Raw genomic sequence first — 6,189 nt, 5'->3', positions numbered from 1 at the left:
ACCAGCCTGATCAACAAGGAGAAAGCCCATCTCTACTAAAAATACAAAAAATTAGCCAGACGTGATGGTGCATGCCTATAATCCCAGCTACTCGGGAGGCTGAGGAAGGAGAGTCAATTGAACCTGGGAAGTGGAAGTTGTGGTGAGCCAAGATCATGCCATTGCACTCCAGTCTGGGCAACAAGAGAAAAACTCTGTCTCAAAAAAAAAAAGAAAGAAAGAAAGAAGAAAGAAAGAAAGAAAGAAAGAAAGAAAGAAAGAAAGAAAGAAAGAAAAGAAAAGAAAAGAAAAGAAAAGAAAAGAAAAGAAAAGAAAAGAAAAGAAAAGAAAAGAAAAGAAAAGAAAAGAAAAGAAAAAGAAACCTATGGTCTGGAGTTGGACATGTTGGCCTCAAATCCCAGTTCTACTACTTACAGTTTCAGTTTCAACCATGCAAAAGCATCTTATGCCAAGTGACTTCATTCTAGCTCTTCAGAGATTTTATGCATCAAACTACAGCCAGATCATAATGAAAGTTGTCAACCTAGGACAAGCATCTTAATGCAAGCCTCAGTTTTCTCATCCACAAAATGGGTATAGCAATGTTATCTACCTCAAAGAAGGGTTGAGATGTTAAACAAAAGAACCATTGAAAAAAATTTGCATGGAAACTGCTGTATAAAAGTAAGTTACCACCATTAGATTTTTACTAAAATACTGGAAATGCGTGGGCTAATCAGCTAGAATTGGGCATGTTTGTGGTTATAATGAAATCCAGGGACATGGTCAGTGAACTAAGCACCATCACAAAATGTTATAAAATTGGCTTCTGCACCTAGGCCTCCTATAGCATCACTTACCAAGAGCTGCCTCAGTCATTATCTCGCCCTCAGCCCCCTCCCAATCCCTCCTCTGTGAAACGGGTTAGACTCCATGCCCTACGAGGTCCCTTCTGGCTCTGTTGCATGTCTCTAAACAGAGCTGGAACCACATGGGGGGAAGGATGACTACAGGAGGGCCTACACTGTCTGCCCTTTCCTGGAAGAGAGGACAACGCCCTCTTGCAATTGCTCACCTTACCCTTGGCTGGCCAATGTTCCTCAGATTCACATTCTTCCCTTCTGTGTGAGGCTGCCCGTTTTCCTTGGTGGGAAGTGAGCTGGGATTGTGAGATGAGGACCTCACACAATGTACACACACACACACATTCATGGGCACATGTGCTCACACACACACACACCCCTCTTGTGCCTGATGCCTCAGTTGCATAGAACAGATGATTTAAGTCCTCTCTTGTGGCAGCATCTGGACCAGCTGCTGCATCCAGTGAAAGATGCGGTTAAATCTCCCACAAATTGTCTAGAGATGGAGAACATCTGGATTCCTGGCAGGAAGATGAGAGAGAAAGTAGTTCTACTCCACACCCTACCCCTTGCATGAAGTGATTCTCTTGCTCAGTATTCTCCAATCCAGACATTTTGGCCAAATAGGCTGGTGCATGGACCCAGCTGCAATGAGGCCTGGGAGTGTGAGGCCCGGGCCCATGAGTAGCAGAAAATCCGGGATGAACTGCTCACTCAGCAAGGTAGAATCCAGAGGCTGTGCTTGCTGGAAGAGTCCTGGACTCCATCTCACTGTCATTTCTACCAACCTCCCCATGCCTCAGTTTCCCTAGTTGGGTTTCACACCAGCTGCTCAAGCAGTACGATGTGAAGTGTGAAGATGGTTCAGAGAACCAATTCCAAACCTCCAGAGGAGGAGATCAGAACCTGCCATTTGAGTGCCTTGGTACCCAGGCTAATCTACCACATTCGGCTCCAGGCTTCAAATACAAACAGCTCCCCAGGGCGCTCTGCTCATCACTCCTCTGGGGCACACTTGGATGGAACTTCAGACCTTTTCTGAAAAGTATGCCTGGCAGCTTCTTCCATGATGACCCTCCCAGTCCAGAACCTGCGGGATCCCCTGCTTAGAAGAGACCAACTTCCACTCCCCATTTCCCAGGCATGCCAGGGACCAGAGGGGGCTCTACCATATAAGCTGATGAATCTCCTAGTTCTGCTCCCTTGCTTAATAAACAAACATTTCATCCTTGTTTCTCCATGTCCACTGCAGCCTCTGGGAGCCCGGGGCCCTCAAAAGCTTCCATCCAGCAAGCAGGGAGAGTCTGGAAGCCCAGGAGGCTGCCTCCAGGGCCACCACATCATCTGGGGCAAATCAACCCAATTCCTCTCTGCTTCAGTTTCCACATCTATAAAATACAGACAAAAATCTCCCTCCTGCCTGACCCACAAGGGATGTTGTGGAAAGCAAAATGAAGGTATTTTGGGTGAAAAGTATTTAAATGTAAGTTGTTTGTAAAGTTTGGGGTTTGTCTGTTTGTTGCACTCAATTTAAGAACTCTTTTATTTTATATTAATTCCTGTGAGATTATTTTGGATGAGAACAAGGCCTCTTTCTGGGGCTCACTATCCTATTGGAGGAGATTAAAGAACCAGAGAAAAGTAGTAGTAGGACTAGGGAAAATAACAAAACAACACAAGCCAAAACAAACAAACGAAAAGCCCCTCTGGAATCCAGAGACCCTGAGTCTTCCAAACATCCCTGACAAAGCTCTTCCTCTCTGTTACCTTCATCATGGGAGAGGTGACAGCTTGCAGTATAAACTCCCTGCCCAAATGGCCCCTATAGTACTTGACTCTTTTCCCTATCACTCTGCTTATAGTTCCAGAACTTGAATAAAAAGCTAAGAAAATAAGAATGTATAAATAGAGTCAAATTTATCTCTCCAGCTCATGAGTGTCAGCTAAGAGAGCACAGTTCAGGTACTACTGAAATCCTACAGGCTTCCGGATTGTGATACATCTCTCAAGCTAAAAGGTACTTTCAGAGAAGAAATGATGGCCGGGCATGGTGGCTCACCCCTGTAATCCCAGCACTTTGGGAGGCCAAGGCAGGCGCCTCACCTCAGGTCAGGAGTTCAAGACGACCCTGGCCAACATGGTGAAACCCCATCTCTACTAAAAATACACAAATTAACCAGGCGTGCTGGTACTCACCTGTAATCCCAGCTACTTGGGAGGCTGAGGCAGGAGAATCGCTTGAACCCAGGAGGCAGAGGTTGCAGTGAGCCAAGATTGCACCACTGCACTCCAGCCTTGGCGACAGAGTAAAACTGTGTCTCAAAAAAAAGAAAAGAAAAGGAAAGAAAGAAAGAAAGAGAAAGAAAGAAAGAAAGAAAGAAAGAAAGAAAGAAAGAAAGAAAGAAAGAAAGAAAGAAAAAAAGAAAAGAAAAGAAAAGAAAAGAAAAGAAAAGAAAAGAAAAGAAAAGAGAAAAGAAACAAGGAAAGGAAAGGAAAGGAAAGGAAAGGAAAGGAAAGGAAAGGAAAGGAAAGGAAAGGAGGAAGGGGATGATGATGATGATGAGAAGCCACTCTCACTACCATAGTTTATTGAGCATCTCATGTGTGCTATGAACTTTCCATGTTTTAATTCTAAGCCTAACATCAGCCTTGTAAGGCTGATGGTATTATTAGTTTCAGCAGCACTTCTCAAACTTCAGCATCTACCAGAATCACCTGGAGGACTTTGAAAACCCAGATTGCTGAGCCTCACTCAAGAGTTGACCATTCAGTAGGTCTGGGGTACAGCCCAAGAATTTGTATTCCTAACAAATTACCGAGTGATGCTGATATTGCTGCTTGAGACACCGCACTTAGAGAGCCACTGAGTTAGGTGTTCAAAGGAGGCATCATAAAAATAAAGTCATCTACCTATAGTCAAACCACTTAAAAACATCTGAGCTGAGATTCAGACCTAAGTCTGCTGATGCCAAGCCTTACACCTGTACCTTGGAGTCTCATTGTCTCCTGAAGCTGAACCCCCTGCAGTTATCTAGAATGTGAAACTTTTTGAAAAAGGTTTGAGGATAGAGCAAAGGAAAACAGGGCCAGATGTGTGAGACTTGGTGGAGGCTGGGACTGCTTCAGAGGAATTCTGCAGACAGGAAAGTTAACAGAAGTCATCCTGGATGCTTTGTTTCTATGTCCAATTCCACCTCTAACTGGATGTGGTCCTCACGGACCATTTCAGGTCTGAAATTCCAAGAGGTCAATCCAAAAACTTGCCACAAGGTGACCTCTGAAACCTACTCCAATACTGTGAGACTGAATCTAAGCCTTAATGAAGTCACTCGAACTGGTTGCTGTGACTCAGTTTCCTTGTTTATTGAAAAGGAGAGTTATTTCTGTCACCTCAAGGTCCCAGCTTGACTGTGTAAACAAGTGGTGCTTACAAATAAATGCCCAGTGCTCACAGCTCTTTCACAATGGGTGTTCTATAAACACCAGCCACCATCACCATTGTTGGTGAGGTGGTGCGCTCTGCAAACTGGGAGGTTTGCAAAGCAATTTCCAAACATACTTCTCATTGTTGATCTTGGCAAGAGCTTTAAAACATTCCTGGATGCAAGCATTTCCTGCAGATTTTAACTCTGTTCTCTCTCCTGAAAGTTTGATTTGAAGAAAAAAAAAATGAGAAGAACCATTTTACTTAGTGGTTCTCTCATTTCAATAGCTCCATCTCCTGGTCCCTGTATCTCTGTCCCTGCCACCACCAAACACCATGTCAACAAACATCAATTCAAAGTAAATTAGGTTTTTTAAAATAGCAAGACATCTACATATAATGTTGTTTTATCATTACAATTAGGCAAATTGTTTTAAAGCAAATGCAAAATTATTTCAGGAGGACTTTATTCCACATAAGACAAACAGGGCTGGGCAGGCCCCAGGCAGGCTGGCTGCACCCTGCACCTCGTCCATCCAGCAGGGCTACTAGAGGCAGGAGGGGACTCTGGAAGCTGCACCATTGCTTGGCTTTCATTGAGTTCATAGCCCTGTTGACCCCGACTCTGTGTGAGGTAATTCCTAGCTCTTAGAATCCAGCCTGTAGCTGGTAGAATCCATCTATGCCCTTCTCAAGACACAAATCTCCACCCGAGAGGAAGGTATTTACCCTACCCATGGGAGGCACTGGCCTGCTCCTGAATCCTGGGGAGCAGGTATCTCTCTTCATTCTGCCCCAGATTATGCTTTTGAAAATCCAGAGGCAGTTCTCAGAGTCAATCACATAGACAGAAGGGGAAAGGCCATGCCTTCACCTATAAGTGCCACCTGATAAATATCTTCTTCATTGTAGCCCCAGGAAAAAAGAGTTACTATTCCCTCACAAAGAGGCGTCTTTCTTAAATCATATAATGAGATTTATGCAATCCATTCGATTCCCCTTTTTTGCCTTAGTTGCCAGACATCTCAACACTCAAGTATTCCATTGCAGTCACTAACAGAGCTTAGATTTTTAGTGTTATTATCTCTGCTCCTTCTTCTATAGGGTTCTGAGCTTTTGTTTTGTCTTATTGAATGCATGCCATTTAAAGGAAATCAGGCTCAGAGTTAACATTAACTCTGCATTTCAGCAGAAATGGAAAGGACCTTATAATGTTTTAAGGAGCTGGAACTGGCCCAAATTCATTAATGAACTGAACCATAGACCAATATTCCTAACAGGGGGTCTCATGGTGGTAGAACCATTCCAAAAGGGAGGTGAGAAGAGAACTCTAATACTATTTATTGAGTGCCTACTCTGCCTCAGTGTCCTTAAATATCTTATTTCATGTAATTTTCACAAAAACCCTGTGAGATCGGTTGAATCCTTCCCTATAACCCTCAGTTGCCTCATTTGTAATCTGGAAACAGGTTTCCTGTTCAAGTTCTCATAATTAGTTAGTGGGGCTGAGATTAGACACAAGATATGCCTGACTTCAGAGCATATATCGGGCCACCGCTAGCTTATATAGCACTTTAGTGTAAACCCAAGAAAGATGTCCCTGAGGGAGGACACAGTCTTACAGTGATGGGGACACTGCCTTCATGTAAATAGTACCTACACTATACAGAGAGCATTCTTCTTCATTCTCAGAAACAGCCCTGAGAGAGGCAGAAACTGCTAATTCTCATCAAAACTTTTGTTCTCTTTTTCTTTCTGGGCTACAACGCTGGGCCATATTTTCCAGTCCCTGAGCTTCTAGGTGGGACCATGTGACCACTCCTGTTGAATGGAAAGAGGGCAAGCATTATATATGTCACTCCCAGGCTGGGCACAGTGGCTCATGTCTGTAATCCCAGCACTTTGGGAGGCAAGGTGGGTGGG

The sequence above is a fragment of the Symphalangus syndactylus genome, chromosome 6 (genome assembly GCF_028878055.3).
Source record: "Symphalangus syndactylus isolate Jambi chromosome 6, NHGRI_mSymSyn1-v2.1_pri, whole genome shotgun sequence".
Classification (NCBI taxonomy): domain Eukaryota; kingdom Metazoa; phylum Chordata; class Mammalia; order Primates; family Hylobatidae; genus Symphalangus; species Symphalangus syndactylus.
Note: the sequence above shows the minus strand (reverse complement) of the source record.